This window comes from Lontra canadensis, unplaced genomic scaffold, assembly GCF_010015895.1.
Source record: "Lontra canadensis isolate GAN:19392208 unplaced genomic scaffold, GSC_riverotter_1.0 scaffold61, whole genome shotgun sequence".
NCBI lineage: Eukaryota > Metazoa > Chordata > Mammalia > Carnivora > Mustelidae > Lontra > Lontra canadensis.
The window spans coordinates 4343725-4362811 of NW_022631055.1; the positions used below are offsets into that span (position 1 = coordinate 4343725).

At 35.3% G+C, this 19087-nt stretch overlaps 1 long non-coding RNA gene and 1 pseudogene across 1 annotated transcript in view; both read left to right on the forward strand.

Moving 5' to 3' along the window:
* LOC116879482 overlaps positions 1 to 18023 on the forward strand; it is a 23994-nt gene extending 5971 nt beyond the window's left edge. The window contains exons 2-4 of the long non-coding RNA XR_004385035.1: positions 9708 to 9715; positions 12880 to 12886; positions 17959 to 18023. This is a non-coding gene — a long non-coding RNA (uncharacterized LOC116879482). The remainder of the gene's footprint in view (positions 1 to 9707; positions 9716 to 12879; positions 12887 to 17958) is intronic.
* On the forward strand, positions 17957 to 18085 carry LOC116879594 (annotated as a pseudogene).
* The last annotated feature ends 1002 nt before the right edge of the window (positions 18086 to 19087 follow it).

Here is a 19087-nt window from a genome sequence, read left to right on the forward strand (position 1 = left end):
GTATATTGGAGAGAATTATTGGAGATAATTTCCCCAATATGGCAAAGGCAACAAGCATCAAAATCCAGGAGGTTCAGAGAACCCCCCTCAAAATCAATAAGAATAGGTCCACACCCCGTCACCTAATAGTAAAATTTACAAGTCTTAGTGACAAAGAGAAAATCCTGAAAGCAGCCCGGGAGAAGAAGTCTGTAACATACAATGGTAAAAATATTAGATTGGCAGCAGACTTATCCACAGAGACCTGGCAGGCCAGAAAGAGCTGGCATGATATATTCAGAGTACTAAATGAGAAAAACATGCAGCCAAGAATACTATATCCAGCTAGGCTATCACTGAAAATAGAAGGAGAGATTAAAAGCTTCCAGGACAAACAAAAACTGAAAGAATTTGCAAACACCAAACCAGCTCTACAGGAAATATTGAAAGGGATCCTCTAAGCAAAGAGAGACCCTAAAAGTAGTAGATCAGAAAGGAACAGAGACAATATACAATAACAGTCACCTTACAGGCAATACAATGGCACTAAATTCATATCTCTCAATAGTTACCCTGAATGTTAATGGGCTAAATGCCCCAATCAAAAGACACAGGGTATCAGAATGGATAAAAAAACAAAACCCATCTATATGTTGCCTACAAGAAACTCATTTGAAACCCGAAGACACCTTCAGATTTAAAGTGAGGGGGTGGAAAAGAATTTACCATGCTAATGGACATCAGAAGAAAGCAGGAGTGGCAATCCTTATATCAGATCAATTAGATTTTAAACCAAAGACTATAATAAGAGATGAAGAAGGACACTATATCATACTCAAAGGATCTGTCCAACAAGAAGATCTAACAATTGTAAATATCTATGCCCCTAACGTGGGAGCAGCCAACTATATAAACCAATTAATAACAAAATCAAAGAAACACATCGACAATCATACAATAATAGTAGGGGACTTTAACACTCCCCTCACTGAAATGGACAGATCATCCAAGCAAAAGATCAACAAGGAAATAAAGGCCTTAAATGACACACTGGACCAGATGGACATCACAGATATATTCAGAACATTTCATCCCAAAGCAACAGAATACACATTCTTCTCTAGTACACATGGAACATTCTCCAGAATAGATCACATCCTTGGTTCTAAATCAGGTCTCAACCGGTATCAAAAAATTGGGATCATTCCCTGCATATTTTCAGACCACAATGCTCTGAAGCTAGAACTCAATCGCAAGAGGAAATTTGGAAAGAACCCAAATACATGGCGACTAAACAGCATCCTTCTAAAGAATGAATGGGTCAACCAGGAAATTAAAGAAGAATTGAAAAAATTCATGGAAACAAATGATAATGAAAATACAACGGTTCAAAATCTGTGGGACACAACAAAGGCAGTCCTGAGAGGAAAATATATAGCGGTACAAGCCTTTCTCAAGAAACAAGAAAGGTCTCAGGTACACAACCTAAGCCTACACCTAAAGGAGCTGGAGAAAGAACAAGAAAGAAACCCTAAACCCAGCAGGAGAAGAGAAATCATAAAGATCAGAGCAGAAATCAATGAAATTGAAACCAAAAAAACAATAGAACAAATCAACAAAACTAGGAGCTGGTTCTTTGAAAGAATTAATAAGATTGATAAGCCCCTGGCCAGACTGATCAAAAAGAAAAGAGAAAGGACCCAAATCAATAAAATCATGAATGAAAGAGGAGAGATCACAACTAACACCCAAGAAATACAGACAATTATAAGAACATATTATGAGCAACTCTATGCCAACCAATTTGACAATCTGGAAGAAATGGATGCATTCCTAGAGACATATAAACTACCACAACTGAACCAGGAAGAAATAGAAAGCCTGAACAGACCCATAACCAGTAAGGAGATTGAAACAGTCATCAAAAATCTCCAAACAAACAAAAGCCCAGGGCCAGATGGCTTCCCGGGGGAATTCTACCAAACATTTAAAGAAGAACTAATTCCTCTTCTCCTGAGGCTGTTCCAAAAAATAGAAATGGAAGGAAAACTTCCAAACTCATTTTATGAGGCCAGCATCACCTTGATCCCAAAACCAGACAAGGATCCCATCAAAAAAGAGAACTACAGACCAATATCCTTAATGAACACAGATGCAAAAATTCTCACCAAAATCCTAGCCAATAGGATTCAACAGTACATTAAAAGGATTATTCACCACGACCAAGTGGGATTTATTCCAGGGCTGCAAGATTGGTTCAACATCCGCAAATCAATGTGATACAACACATTAATAAAAGAAAGAACAAGAACCATATGATACTCTCCATAGATGCTGAAAAAGCATTTGACAAGTACAGCATCCCTTCCTGATCAAAACTCTTCAAAGTGTAGGGATAGAGGGCACATACCTCAATATTATCAAAGCCATCTATGAAAAACCCATCGCAAATATCATTCTCAATGGAGAAAAACTGAAAGCTTTTCCGCTAAGATCAGGAACACGGCAGGGATGTCCGTTATCACCACTGCTATTCAACATAGTAGTAGAAGTCCTAGCCTCAGCAATCAGACAACAAAAGGAAATTAAAGGCATCCAAATCAGCAAAGAAGAAGTCAAACTATCACTCTTCGCAGATGATATGATACTATATGTGGAAAAGCCAAAGGACTCCACTCCAAAACTGCTAGAACTTGTACAGGAATTCAGTAAAGTGTCAGGATATAAAATCAATGCACAGTAATCAGTCGCATTTCTCTACACCAACAACAAGACAGAAGAAAGAGAAATTAAGGAGTCCATCCCATTTACAATTGCACCCAAAACTATAAGATACCTAGGAATAAACCTAACCAAAGAGACTAAGAATCTATACACAGAAAACTATAAAGTACTCATGAAAGAAATTGAGGAAGACACAAAGAAATGGAAAAATGTTCCATGCTCCTGGATTGGAAGAATAAATATTGTGAAAATGTCTATGCTACCTAAAGCAATCTACACATTTAATGCAATTCCTATCAAAGTACCATCCATTTTTTTCAAAGAAATGGAACAAAGAATCCTACAATTTATATGGAACCAGAAAAGACCGCGAGTAGCCAAAGGAATATTGAAAAAGAATGCCAAAGTTGATGGCATCACAATTCCGGACTTCAAGCTCTATTACAAAGCTGTCATCATCAAGACAGCATGGTACTGGCACAAAAACAGACACATAGATCAATGGAACAGAATAGAGAGCCCAGAAATAGACCCTCAACTCTATGGTCAACTAATCTTCGACAAAGCAGGAAAGAATGTCCAATGGAAAAAAGACAGCCTCTTCAAGAAATGGTGTTGGGAAAATTGGACAGCCACATGCAGAAAAATGAAATTGGATCATTTCCTTACACCACACACGAAAATAGACTCAAAATGGATGAAGGACCTCAATGTGAGAAAGGAATCCATCAACATCCTTGAGGAGAACACAGGCAGCAACCTCTTTGACCTCAGCCGCAGCAACATCTTCCTAGGAACATCGCCAAAGGCAAGGGAAGCAAGGGCAAAAATGAACTATTGGGATTTTATCAAGATCAAAAGCTTTTGCACAGCAAAGGAAACAGTTCACAAAACCAAAAGACAACTGACAGAATGGGAGAAGATATTTGCAAACGACATATCAGATAAAGGGCTAGTGTCCAGAATCTATAAAGAATTTAGCAAACTCAACACCCAAAGAACAAATAATCCAATCAAGAAATGGGCAGAAGACATGAACAGACATTTCTGCAAAGAAGACATCCAGATGGCCAACAGACACATGAAAAAGTGCTCCATATCACTCGGCATCAGGGAAATACAAATCAAAACCACAATGAGATACCACCTCACACCAGTCAGAATGACTAAAATTAACAAGTCCGGAAATGACAGATGCTGGCGAGGATGCGGAGAAAGGGGAACCCTCCTACACTGTTGGTGGGAATGCAAGCTGGTGCAACCACTCTGGAAAACAGCATGGAGGTTCCTCAAAATGTTGAAAATAGAACTACCCTATGACCCAGCAATTGCACTGCTGGGTATTTACCCTAAAGATACAAACGTAGTGATCCGAAGGGGCACGTGCACCCGAATGTTTATAGCAGCAATGTCTACAATAGCCAAACTATGGAAAGAACCTAGATGTCCATCAACAGACGAATGGATAAAGAAGATGTGATATATATATATAATGGAATACTATGCAGCCATCAAAAGAAATGAAATCTTGCCATTTGCGACAACATGGATGGAACTAGAGGGTATCATGCTTAGCGAAATAAGTCAAGCGGAGAAAGACAACTATCATATGATCTCCCTGATATGAGGGAGAGGAGATGCAACATGGGGGGTTAAGGGGGTAGGAGAAGAGTAAATGAAACAAGTTGCGATTGGGAGGGAGACAAACCATAAGTGACTCTTAATCTCACAAAACAAACTGAGGGTTGCTGGGGGGAGGGGGGTTGGGAGAGGGGGGTGGGGTTATCGACATTGGGTAGGGTATGTGCTATGGTGAGTGCTGTGAAGTGTGTAATCCTGGAGATTCACAGACCTGTACCCCTGGGGGAAAAAAAAAATATATATATATATATATATGTTTATAAAAAATAAAATTTAAAAAAGCTGGACATTAAAACTAATACTGTACATCACATTCAATTAAAGGCATTATAAAAACATTAATTTTAAAAGTTTTAATCTAGTTATTAAATATTATATTCCAATGAATATTTATAAATTTAGATATTCTCTAGCCACAAAATATGTAAATACATATAACCACACTTGTGAAGGTTTAGTTTTCTGTGATTTATTGGAGGTTTATTTGCTCATTTGGTTTTCCAATTCATAATGTTTATTGGGCAAACTCTATCCTCTGAATGTTTCATTTATTCACTTACAGATTTCACATGGTGTGAATAATATATATATATATATATATATTTATTACCTTTTGCTGCTCTGTGTAAGAAAATGAGCTTATGCATGCCTTTATCTGTTGCTTTATTATACAAAGTAATCTGAAACAAAATATCTTTGGATCATCCACTTTAACTTGTGTTTTTATATACCCATTTTCCACAAGTATGTGCAATGAGTATTATCTAAAATTTATGTTTCAATTTCAGTATAAATTACTGCTTAATTTTAACTTCACATGTTGAAACTTCTTCTTTTCAACTGCTAAGGTAACTTACTGCATCGAGACCCTGAACAAACATCATTTTATTTTTTTAAAAAAAGATTTATTTATTTGAGATGGAGAGAAAGAGTAAGAGAGAAAAGAGGAAGAGGCAGAGAGAGTCTTAAGTAGACTCCATGCTAAGCACAGAGCCTGACACGAGGCTCAATCTCAGGATCCTGAAATCACAACCTGAGCTGAAAACCAAGATTTGGATGCTTAACTGACTGTGCCACCCAGATACCCCTGAACAAACATCACTTTAAAAAGGAGACATGATAAATGTTGTAAATTTGACATATATTTTTTCTCCAACTTGAATTCAAGTTTGCCTGGAATGTTCTGAAGTTTATTTGCTTTAAAAATGATTCATCTTTGGAGCATCTGGGTGGCTCAAAGGGTTAAAGCCTCTGCCTTTGGCTCGGGTCATGGTCCCAGGGTCCTGGGATTGAGCCCCGTGTTGGCCTCTCTGCTCAGCAGGGAGCCTGCTTCCTCCTCTCTCTCTGCATGCCTCTCTGCCTACTTGTGATCTCTGTCTGTCAAATAAATAAATAAATAAATCTTTAAAAAAAGATTCCTTTTTTCTATATGACAGCCTCCTAAAATTCCATGGCGTGCCATTTCAAATTTTTCAGATTACAATGACTAAATCTTTGTAAGCAGACCTACTGTTGCTGAGACACAAAGATACAAAATATTACAAATGTATGGTAACTATCCAAACACAGGAAAATACGGGAAACATCTATAACAAAAATAAATTATATCTATTTATGTATATATCTATATCTATCTATCTATCTATCTATCTATCTAGTGTGCTGGTAGCTCAGTTGGTTAAGTGACTGACTCTTGATTTCAGCTCAGGTCATGATCTCAGGGTCATGAGGTCAAGGTCCTCCACTGGGCGTAGAGCCTGCTTAAGATTCTCTTTCTCCTCTCCTACAGCTTCCCCTCCCCTCTAAATATAAATAAATAAAAACCTGTCTTTATCATAAAACAAAAGTTATAAAATACCATGTAATCAAGTTAATAAAAGTAATTAAAATTTTTAAATGAAATTTATAATACAATTAAAAATCCTGGACAATTACAAGACAATGCTTTAAATTATATACCAAAAACATGTCTTTGGTTTATTACAGATCTGCATTTCTAGAAGACCAGCCAAAGATTCAGGGGAATTTGGTGCAAATGCAAACATTATTTTTACAACCACACATCAACATTTGCTTTATAAAATCTCTGCTCTTCTGGGGAGAGACAAGAGAAAGAGCCCTGAACTTGGAAGAATGGGAATCTAGTGTGATTATAAATTTTACCTGAACAACCTAATTTCACTCTCAAAACTACCATGATATTCTATGTTTCTGTTGTAAAGAGGACTTGAACTTACTATCCTACTTTGCGGCCAAAAAAAAAAAAAAGGTACTGTTGGAATGTCGGTTATACGTGTTTTTTTTTTCCCCACACTATAAACCTAAAAACTGAATGATCTTTATTCAAATACTTTTTGTGCAGTTGAACCATTATTTTCATTTTGAATTTCAATAGTATTTAGTATAATTAACTCCTCTCTAACATGCTTATTAAGTTTCATTAAATCATTTCTGCTGAGCACATTACTTTATTATTTTGTTATCAAAGTTCAGGAATTTATTGTGATTCTTGTTAAGTTTTGTGATATCCAGTCATAATTTCTTACTGTTCATAAAAGGTCCATAAACAGATTAAAGGGATCTTCTTTGGTATAGCTTCCTATGCTTTTGTATTTCAAAATTTCACTGGCCTTCATATAGAATGACAAGACTGTTCTAAGCCTGGTTCACTACTATTTTCAGGCAAACCATTCATTTCATTTCATGGACAACCTTCCTTTATTGATAAACTGAATACTACCTTTTACAGTTATTTGGTGCTAAAAATATGAACTAGCTCTGTGGTCTGGAGAAAATCACTCACATATCTCTAACTCAATTTCTTCAACTACAAAATTAAAAATAATGAATAATTTATAACTCATAGAGTCAAACACTACAATGTTAGTCATATGGTAAATGCACTGTGTTCTCAGTACACAATATTCCTACATATCTATGGTATTCAGTAGTTTTATTCTACTAATATTCCATCTAAAAGGCTAAACTTAACATATTATGTGTTATATTCTAAAATTTTAGAAGCCTATTAATCTCTTTAATTCCCATATGTTGACCTAAATACTGCTTCAGTTCAGATAGCAAGCGTATTGTTAGTGTAGATATCAGCACAGTACTGTGCTTTACTTCCATATATAATTGCTTTTGATTATTCTTTATGCAAGCAGGACAGTTACTCCTACCATAGTGATATGTATGACAGAACAGAAAAGGTACTTCTAGGGGTATCAGTAATTGAAATTCTAATCCCCAACTTGCTTTGTAATTTTGGTTAAGCTATTTAATTCTTTTTTCATTACCATTTCCTCATCTATAAAGCAGGCCCAATACATCTTTATTCTGTAAGGATTTCTGTGAAGATAAAACCAAGTTATGTTCACAAAATTTCCTTGAAAAATAGAAAACAGTATTAATGGATAACCAGTATTAGAAAGTAAATATAAGCTCTTTGTTATATTTTTAAAAAACAGGAAAATTATCTCAGTAAATAGTGATCTTTGATATCCTGGAATTTCAAAGCACTTTACTAACATTTTACTTATGAAATAAACTCCAAGCCAGATTCATGCTTATGATGGTGATCTATCCTTTTTTTTCCTCAAATAAAATTCTTCTTCTTTTTTTTTTAATGAATACTTAGGAAATGAGCCATTTTAAACTTATGTTTTCCTTTTTTTTTTTAAGATTTTATTTATTTATTTGACAGAGATCACAAGTAGGCAGAGAGGCAGGCAGAGAGAGAGGGAAGCAGGCTCCCTGCTGAGCAGAGAGCCCCATGCGGGGCTTGAACTCAGGACCCTGGGATCATGACCTGAGCTGAAGGCAGAGGCTTAACCCACTGAGCCACCCAGGTGCCCCCAAATAAAATTCTTCTTAAAAGAGGTGCTATCATTCATGAATTTGTCATCTTGTATTAATGAAGTATGCCAGTTTCTTGCAGGAATGCCTTGATATATAAAAAGTTACTAAGACTTCTAAGGCTATGCAAGGACATCTTGACTCACAGTGTTTCTCACTGAAGAAAATGACCTAAGATATTTGTATACAATTGTTCGTTCTCTTGGAGGTCAAAAACAAAGATAAAATAAATACATCACTCTAACAGCACAAAAAACTAACAGAAATAAATCTAATTTCAGAGAGGTATCAGTCTCTGGGAAGCACTCTTTAAATACCCTACTTGGGGCTACTTAGTTTCATTTGCTTTACTTTAATCACCATAGTACACATTATAATATCCTCTTGTTTGTTTACTTTTTATGCTACCTTACTCTATTATACTAAAGGACAGCAGAGCTGATATATTTTTAGAGAATTTTGTATACTCTCAATGGTTGGCAAAATCCTTTTAGAAGTTTGACAATAACATGCCTTTCTCTATTGATTTCTTCTCTTCCATTTGGCAAATATTGATTTTTGTGTGTGTGTGCATTTACAAGACTCCATTTTGTTTAATTCCTTCTCCATGAATCAGCATTGCTGACAACAGGAGCTGAAATGTCTGAAACTTAAAGAAATGCCTTTGATTGAATAGTTGTCCTAGAACTAGAGATGGGAATGCAATCAAATAAAATGGGACTTCTCAAAGGGTTCCATGAGATTTATTAAGGTCCTCTTTGTTTTAAAGACTAGAAATTGAAAATAATCTATTGAGACTAATATGTGATCTTAAAAAAATGCTTATATTAGCAATATACACCAAGTCAATTTCCTAGAGTTTTCAATTTTTGCCTGAAAAACCTCCCTTACCTTTTTACCAGGAAACTGTTTAAAAAAAAAAAAAAAAAGTCAGTGCTGATCTAGGAAGCAATGTTTCGTAGTATATAACGCAACCCCCTCCCTAAGCACTGTGATAAGGTCAAGGGTGACCTTCTAGTGCAAGGAGAATCATCCATAGGCAGCCCTAATTACAAAGCATAAAAGTAATATGGAAGAACTAGAGAAGTCATTAACACCATGTTTAAGAAGAATTAAGACAACAGAGATAAGTAAACAAAAAAAGTGAGTTGATCATAGAAAAGATGAGAGTAAGGCACCTGAAGTGGAATTTCATCATGTTAATGAAGAACAGTAGCATCAAGATGTATTTTTTCAGGTACTGAAATTCATAGAGCAACTTTGAATACAGAACTTCCTAAAATGGTCAACTCTGACTTTAGGTAGTCCCAGGTTCTTCCTCTCAAGGAATTCACTGACTAGTGAAAGAGATATCATCATGAACATTTCATAGAAATATGCATAAACCCAATGGCTACAGAGAAAGAGGAATAATCAACTCTATACCAGGAAATCTGGAAAGCCATTGGCAGGATTAATCAAAATTAGTTTCAGAGGCAAAATGAGATCAAATGCACTGGGAGCAGGAAACTTGGTAGATGACAATTTAATAACAAGTTTTCCAAACTTAAACATTGGCATTCAGCAAAATGCCATCTACTGATTTATTTTCTCTGTTATAGCACAGGTCAGAAACCAGGCCAAAGGCAAAAAGATGGACAGGATATGTGTGCTGAAGGTCAGAGAAAAGCTTAATTAAAACCTTAAGAAAGAAACAGACTTAATTAATGAGGTGAATATGATTTACTGAAAAATGCATAACCACCAGTTTAAAATGGTAACATATAATTTAGTTTCAAGCAATTTCAACATGAAGCTAAAATTTGTTGATAATTTGGAATTGCCCTCTCACTTGGCTTCAATGATGTTTTCTCCTAAACATCCTGAACTCAACATTTTTTTCAAAATGGGTTTGTTTAGTAAAAAATAAGATTGGGGTGCCTGTGTGGCTATCAGTTGGGCACCCCACTCTTGTTTTTGGCTCAAGTCATGATCTTAGGGTGGTGAGATCGAACTCTGCATCTGATTCACTCCCTCTCCCTTTGCCCCTCCCCCCATGCATGTTCTCTCTCTTTTGGAAAAAAAAAAGATTAAAAGTGTTTTATTAATTATTAATGTTATTAGTTTTAATACTTGAACAAGTTTTGCTCTGAAATCAGTTGTTTTCATAAATTACTTGCAAGTGGAACTAGATACTAATGGATACATCTATTTAGCTGATAGCATATTGACCTCCATATTCTTTGATCTACTCTTTTTTTGGTCTAAACTCTTTTTCGGTCTACTCCAAGATATACCTCTACTTTCCCTCTGCTTATTAATTCTGGGAATGAACTCCTTCCTATACTATTTTTAAAATGCATTTTGGAGATATTTTTAAATGTTAAGGTAATGAGTTAACATATTTCAATAATATATAATACATTGTATAATATTATTATATTTCTTGCTATTATAAAAAATGGTGTAACGAACATCAATAGATTTTTTCCTTCCTCCCTTTCTTCCTTCTGTCTTTTCCTCTTTCTTTCATTTTTTCCTTCTTTCCTTTCCTTCCTTTCTTCTTTCTTTCAGAAATTAAAAATGAAAAAGATTCAGAGAAAAAATTGAAAGACATTAAGCTATACCACTATCTGATTACAATTAATAGTCTTTTTTTAAAGTCTTTACTTCACTAGTCTCCACTTTTTCCTTATTCTGTTTGATTCTTTTCAATAGAATCAGATTGCAGAAAAAAGCCATCATCATATTGTTGGGTCCCCAATGTTGGGTCCATGGTCAAAGGAGCGAGACTGATACAAAGCGAAGGTCAAGCAAAGCTTTATTTCTCGCCAAGCATCAAGAATCAAACCGACAGTCAAACAGACCGGTCAGGGCCGCCCCTTACAGAGAGGGCGACCCCCCCCCCCACCCCCTGGCTTCACAGACTAACTTTTATAGAGCAAAGACCATGTGGTTGAGACTGGCCACACACCGGTGGCCAATGAGATTGCAACACACAGAGAAAGTTGCACAGTCATGCTAGGTCACACATGGGTGGCCAATTGAACTACAATTTACCCTATAGTAGACATTTGAACTAGCCTATCACCTTGGTCAGAATTGGCACCCAAAAGCCGGGGCTCACACTCCTTGCCAGCTAGGGAGACATTATGCACGCTCTACTGATTGGATGTCTCCACCTGACCCAACTCATCCAGATAACAGCATTCAGGCTGTTATCTCCATCTGACCTGACCCACCCTTGTATTTGGGCTTTGTTACCTTGGACTGGTTTCCCGGACTTGCTTTTAAGTAAATTGGGGGGGGGGGGCGGCAGGGTCAGTTTAAGTTTTACTGCATAAACAACAAAATGGCTGTTCAACCGAGGTGGGGCTGCTCTGGCTAAATAGGCCCTTACGATATCATTTACCCACTTAATTAATAATAGTAGTAACAAATTATTAGAATTTTCAATTATTAATCAAATATTTTGTTCTGGGTTGCATAACATTAATATTATATTCATTTGTTTTCTAGTATTGAAAGCACTCCAAGAAGGGTGCCATTCCTACTCCTATTTTACATAGGAAATAACTGAGCACCAGAGGTTACGGCATCAGTATGTACCTTAGTCTATAACTACTTATCTACATTTAGTTATTTTACTTTCTTTAATAGATTCTAAGATACACTTATCTCAATACAAGCTCAATTCCTAATAATAATTATATTTTTAAAGTGATTTATCAAATAATCCTCATCAATCTTATGATAAGGTAAAAAGTATTCTCCTTAATTTACAGAGAGCAAATGGAGTCAGTGGAAGTTAAATAATTCATCCAAAGTTACAAAGCCTGTGAATGGCAAAAATGGATTTGATCCTAGGCAGTGTGGCTTGATACTGTAAACTATTGTGCTCCAGGGTCTCTCTATAAAAGAGGTTTAAAATTTAGGCATAAGGCCTTGTTTTGCTCACTCTTTCTTTCCCCTTCTTATAATTCTGAAAATATTTTCTTAAACAATCTTCTAAGAAGAATCTTTCTACTCCATCTAAATTTAATTTATTTCCTTATGACTTCAACTCATAATTGTAATGATAAACCCAGCTGTGGTTAAAGTCACAGATGGTTCAAACAGGTGACAATGAGCTCAGATGAGAAGGAAGAAAGAGGAGCTGATTGTTTTCTAAGGAACAACAGTTCTGTTTTTTCATGCAAACTCAATGACTGAAAACTTCAAAAAGGTAAAAAGTAATTCAAATAAACAGCTGGATGAGCAGAATCAGTTTCAATCAAGTGGTCAACACAATTAAAATCTTAAAAAGTAAATAACAATTTTTTTTTTTTTTAAGTTACAAGGGACTTAAAAAAAAGGGTAATGGAGGACACCTGGCTCAGTCAGTTGATTAAATGTCTGCCTTCCGCTCAGGTCATGATCCCAGGGTCCTGGAATCAAGTTCCACATTGGGCTTCCCTCAGCAGGGACTCTGCTTCTTCTTTTGCCTCTCTCTCTTTCTCTCTCACAAAAATAAATAAAACCTTTAAAAAAGACTAGTGGAGTCCTTATTACAAAATAACAGCTTGATTTTGGAGGACATTTGATAATTCATCTGCCAAATAACTCAGTGAGAAAATGCTCTAGAAAGATGGCAACCCAAATGTGTCTTGGGTCTTCTATTGTTTTTAATCTGACTTCCTTTTTTGAATGGAGCATTAGTGGGCAGGTCAGAAGACAAAATCTAAGTCTGTGAGTTTTCACAGTATATTCCAGTATATATTATATATATAACTTCCATACTGGAAAACAGTATGGAGGTTCTCAAAAGATTAAAAATACAACCACCCTATGACCCAGCAATTGCACTACCAGGTATTTATCCAAAGGACACAAAAATACTGGCTCATGCACCCTCTTGTTTATAGCAGCATTATCAAAAACAGCCAAATTATGAAAAGAGCCAAAATGTTCACTAACATGAATGGCTAAAGAAGTGGTATATTACTCTGTCATAAAAAAAGAATGAAATTTTGCCATTTGCAACAATGTGGATTTAGAGACTATTATGTTAGTTAGAGTTAGAGTTAGAGACTGTTATGCTAAGCAAGATAAGTCAGTCAGAGAAAGACAAAATACCATTTACTATATTTGGAATTTAAGAGACAAAACAAATGAACATAGAGGGTTTGGGGAAAAAAGAGTGAGGCAAACCTTAAAACAGATATTTAACTATAGAGAACAACTGAGGGTTGCTGGAGGGGAGGTGGGTGGGTTAAATGGGTGGTGGGTATTAAGAAGTATACTTGTGATGAGTATTGGGTCTTGCATATAAATGATGAATCACTGAATTGTACACCTGAAACTAAGTACAGCCTACTTAAGATTTTCTCTCTCCCTCTACCCATCCCCACCCCACCCACCCTACCCTGCTCCCTCTCACAGTGTGCATGCTTTCTCTCTCTCTCTCAAAATTATAAATAAATAAATAGTTTAGATCTTAAGAGGGTAAATTGTTTTCATCTAGAGAAGTTTACAAATATTAACAGTCATACTGCTGTTAAGATAATAAGAGGGAAGAGGACTGGGCTGGAAATGGTTTAGTGGATAAATGAATTGAGATTATGTTTCCAAAGGTTAGACTATATCTATTGCCTATTGAAGTACACACCATAAGTGGTAACTGAGAGAATTACATATCTCAATTAATCATTTTAAAATGTAATGAGCATTCAACTGGCAAAATGAGTTGCAATCAACTTATTTTGCCTAATATTCTAAGGACTTAATTTCCAGCCTATGCTCTTGTGGGAATAATGCCTAGGAACATTATTTATTTCAAAGCAGTCTGACATCAAGCCTTCTTTCCCTTCCAACTGAAAAATCCCCACGGTATTATAAATCAGTTTTACTCAAGAAGCTTGATAATCCTATCACCATATTACACAAATAGTAGTGGAAATTTAAATAATATGCTGTCCCTCATTCACTGGGGGAATTTTTCAGTATTTTAAAATGTATTTTCACTTTATTGTATTTCACTGGTGACTTAATTTCTATCATTATTATTTTACATCTGTTAATTTAACATCATGAATATCATGCCAGTGTTATGCTTTGCAAGGAGGTTAGTTAATTATAATCCATGATTTGGGAGTCATTTACTTTGTTGTACTCTGACTTCATGTAAAAATAACTTTTTTGATATATATGTCTGGTATATGCCAAAGGAATAATAAACCTGCTAATAGTGTTGCAAGGTAACCACGGTTCTTGTCACGAAGAGCCTCTCCTCTTTGATATGTAGCTACTTGCATTATTCTTGAATATGAGTTGTTAATGTAGGTGTTTGACATGGGCTTCTATCAGAATGAAAAAAAAATTACTCTCACATTTGTGTCTGTAATAGCCTTTGAATCCAGATCTATACCGTCTCTCTATTCCTATTATTTTATAATGATGGGAAATGAAACATGTCTTTTTCACTCTGAAGAGAAATTTTCCTTCATTTTGAAAAAGTTATACTGTTCTAGATTTTTTTTCTCCAAAAATGGGTAAAGAGGTGTTCTAGCAACTTAGCTCAAATGGATCATTTATGTTGGTAAACATATGTACCATAAGCTATAAAGGCAGCAGCTTGTAAACCCATTAAATGGGGAAATTCTACTACAGTGTTTGCTAAAACTTCAGTGACAGTAATTCTTTGAGCAGAGCTTTGATGGATGAATTGACATTTCCAGGTAAGGGAGAGGCACAGTATAATGTATTATAGCCATAATGATAATGCCATGTCATCAAGACAACAGTTACCAGGTTTGGCATCTTTTAAGATGAAACTTAATGTTTTGCCAATAATTTCCATGTTAGAATGGAAGGAATCACCTTAGACAGATTTCCATGCTAATCTGTGGCTTCAGTTATTGTAGGAAATAGATATCCACTGCTTTGGGAGAGTGCCTTTTTAAAGACTTAACTCCTTGTTAGATAAAGCTAGAAACAAGGAAAAAGTATGAATCTATTTATACAGTATTCTAGAACTTTCTTAAAAAAAAAAAAGAATTAAAGGCCAAATCATTTCAAAGTGACTCCAACCTCACTGATGGATTCAGATGATTCCAGTTGTGTTATATTAATAGAAAGGACCACTACTGATCCCAAATAAAAACTCACAAAGGGTGGAATCAGGGCTAGTGACTGTGGCTCACACCAAATTAAATATTTGAAGAATGCTAACTCTGGGATAGTTTGTGTCCTATACTAGAAGCTCTAACTCCAGACACACTGGTTTCGTGGTCTTAGTTGGGGCACAGTGGTTGGGCATACAAATCCAAAGAATTCTAATCTTGGGAACCCAAACATGATACACTAATGAGAACTGTGTAGTCATGTACACAATACAGAAGTGATCAAGAACATAAAGAACATATCCTGCTGTGTGTGAATAACATAAGAGTTATAACAAGAAATCAAGGACCCTTCTGGTACAAAAGACTCCTTGATTTCCCCCGCCCCCAGCTCTCGCAACATTTACAACTATGACTGAGGATTCATTAAGGAAGCTCTAAGAATTGACATACTATGGCAAGGTCAAAAAGAACAACAGTTGAGGCACAAATAAACTACTTGTTAATAAATTCATGGAGTATTTGAGTACTGAAGTTTTTTAAAATAGGAAATAAAATACTGTGTATTTATTTAATTAATCAGTATTGAATACTGATGAGAGTGTTTATATTCGGGTTTTTTTTTTTAAAGCAAAAAGATAACTTTTGGAAAAACATATTAACACCCAACAAGATTATATATGTTAAAGTTACCTAAAAAATTAAGTTTTAATTATTTAAGAAACTGGTTATATGTAATATATTTTTCTGCACAATGTCAGATAAACACAGTTTTATAGTATCTCACTAAAATAAAAATCTGAAGCACTACCAGATTTAAACTCCTTTAACAAGGCTCATGTGTCACTTTCAGTAGGAAAGAAATTGGCTCAATTTCCTGATATAGCACTGGTACTTAGTCTAGGTTCAGACCATAATCTCTTCATCTTACACATTTATTTTCATAGTGTTCTTAATATTATCGTCTTCCTATTAGTGCTCTATTAAAAATCAGAAGCTACTGTGTTTGATGTTTCAACCAAATAGTAGATTAGAGAAAGTTGAAAATAACAACCATGTGTTCTAATGCGTAAATAAAAGAGACCATTTTTTTTAAGTAAAAGAAAGGAAGCATCTTTCAGAAAGGATGGCAAATATGGGGCCCCATGCTCTCAGGTGCTCTTCTGGAACAAATGGTAGCTACTCTTAGATGACCACATGATCTTTCCTGATGAGCTTCAGATTTATTTTGAAGTCAAGGTTCCAGGCAGCCACTAGCCACAAATCACAGTTAGAATTATAAATAAAAATCACTGCCTATCCCTAGATTAAGCAGATAATAGTGGCTAAATATGTAGAAAATATTTGACAATATTTTCTATTATAAACATATTATATGTTTCTTGCAGTAGCATCAGAAAACAGAAACTTAAAATTTTATATTAAATAACAGATAATTGAAGCATCCCCATTTAAGAACTGTTAACTATTTTAGCATTAGCTAAACATTCACATTTTTAGAATTCCTTTGTGTATGTAAAATATGTGTCTTATAAAATTGAGACAGTGTGGGAATTCATAATGCCTGGCTAGAGAAGATTTAATAAACGTATGACTCTCTGGATGAGACTAGTTGAAAAGCAAAGAAGGGGTATCCGGAAAACTTGGCTTTCTTTAAAGCTTCTGGGCTGAAAATAGCCATGTCCTTGTTGCTGCTCAATACACTCATCCAGGAAGGAAATGTTTGGGAGAAACATTTATCTTTGGTGGTCACTGACTCCATATACTCCCTGGGTTCGCATGTGTCACAGACACTCACCCCATGTACTCCCTGTCTGCATGCATGACATGAGCACAGCTTGTTCTAATCACACGATACTCCCTATGTCACTGTCCTAATTATTAAGGCTTCTTGCTCATTTTTGTTGTTATTATTCCCGTGTATTGATAACATTCACAATAAAAGTGGAGGCAGAGTTTGGCCTAGGGCCTTTTGCCACTAGATCACCATGGCTTCTCTTTTCTCCTACTCAGGTGTCTAGAGTAATCTTTTCATTTGCCACCTCAGGGTTTGCTGGCCAAATCCAACAGGATAGTTCTTATTGACCTATCATCATCTTCCTTCTTCTGGTTGAAAAAAAAAAAAAAGCAATTTTCCAAATTTTTCTCAACAAATAGTTTTCAAAATCATCATCTGTGATGGTACATACTTATCCACTGCATAGATACAAGATAAGAGAATTATACCTTTCTCTTGCTCTTCTATATTATTTTTTAATTTTTCCCTTAATAAAAATGACAAATTCCTTATAAATAAATGTATATTTCATTTTAGCAAAATTTGGTGGATAAGGTGAGACCAAATATTATGTGTTTGTTAATATGCTCTGGCAAATGTTCTGACAGATGTTTCAGAATGTGGTGAGGTAATGATGCAGACCCACAGAGATTTTTTTTTAAAAAGCAGGAAAAATCTAAGTTGGCAGATAGCACAATGTACACAGATCACACTTGTGACAGCCAGGACCAAAAGCCTCAGAACTAGCTTTCCTTCCCCAGAAAAGCCAATGTGGAAAACACTTCTCCATATCACTTCAAACTCTGGTTTCTCGGTGTGGAGTCCCAGGCACAGCACATAAAATCTATGACTGGGCATCAAACTATGACACCTATAATATATTAGAAATATTCATTCCAGCTTTGCACAGTGGCAGTATCGTAGCCAATGAGGTTTATCCGAGGCGCAATTATTGCTAATAGAAATATTCATTCCTTTCCTTATGAAAAAGTATAAGTTTTCCATGGTATTTATAAGTTTCCCACTTTTTTTCTTTTTTCCTCTTTCTGTCTCTCTGTTCCATTCTCTTTAGTCATTTATAAGAACAAAGAAAGAAGAGTTGAAGAAAATATTGATTTGCTTTGGGCTAGAGACTGGGGAAGACAGATGTGATTTTTAAAAATAGATTATAAAGATCAAAACAGAACACAGTAAGAATGGGAATTGTTCTGGAGATGATTTAATGAGCACTGAACAGACCTTATAAAACCATTGACCAAAATACAACCTTAATTCATGGAATAAACACTTCAAATAGCTTAATTAATCATGGATACAATAAATATCTGAGATGTTAAATGTATTTACATATTTCTGATAATTTGGTAGAGCAGAAGCTCTTTGCCATGAATTATCTGGTATCCTTCCAAAAACACAAAATTGTAAGGTGGAAGAGTTTGTAACTGAGCAACTCTAGGGATATGCATTTCCTTTAGTAAAGGATTTTGTGTTTTTATCTTCATTTGATCAGGACAATGTTTCATGATTTGGAAGTAGATGTTAGTAAATGCCTTATGGAGTTATGGGAACTACTTTTAACCAAAAAGAGTAAGAACTCTAAGAAGCTCCTTAGATGAACCTTAATAAAATGATACTCTTCTGTATTATACCACTCCTCATGAGTGCTGGTTTACAATGTTTTGATTATAAGCCACTGAAGCATATTCATCAACACATAGAAAATACTGCATACTTCCATTAATGATTTGTTTGTGCAATTAAAAGCAAAACAAATTGAACACATTTTTCTCTGGCCTAAATTCAAAGCTGTTTTCAAAATAAGAGTTTCAGATTCAAAATACAATCATATGTTTACAAGTTGATTATAGTTTCATAATGATTTTAAAATGTGGAACAATAACCCAGGGTGGCACAAAGAGAAATCAATTAAGACACAGTAAGAACATATTAGTGATTCTCTTTATTTTTAAAGTCATCTGTAATAGTCTATTCATTCTACTATAACAAAATATCATAAACTGGGTGGTTT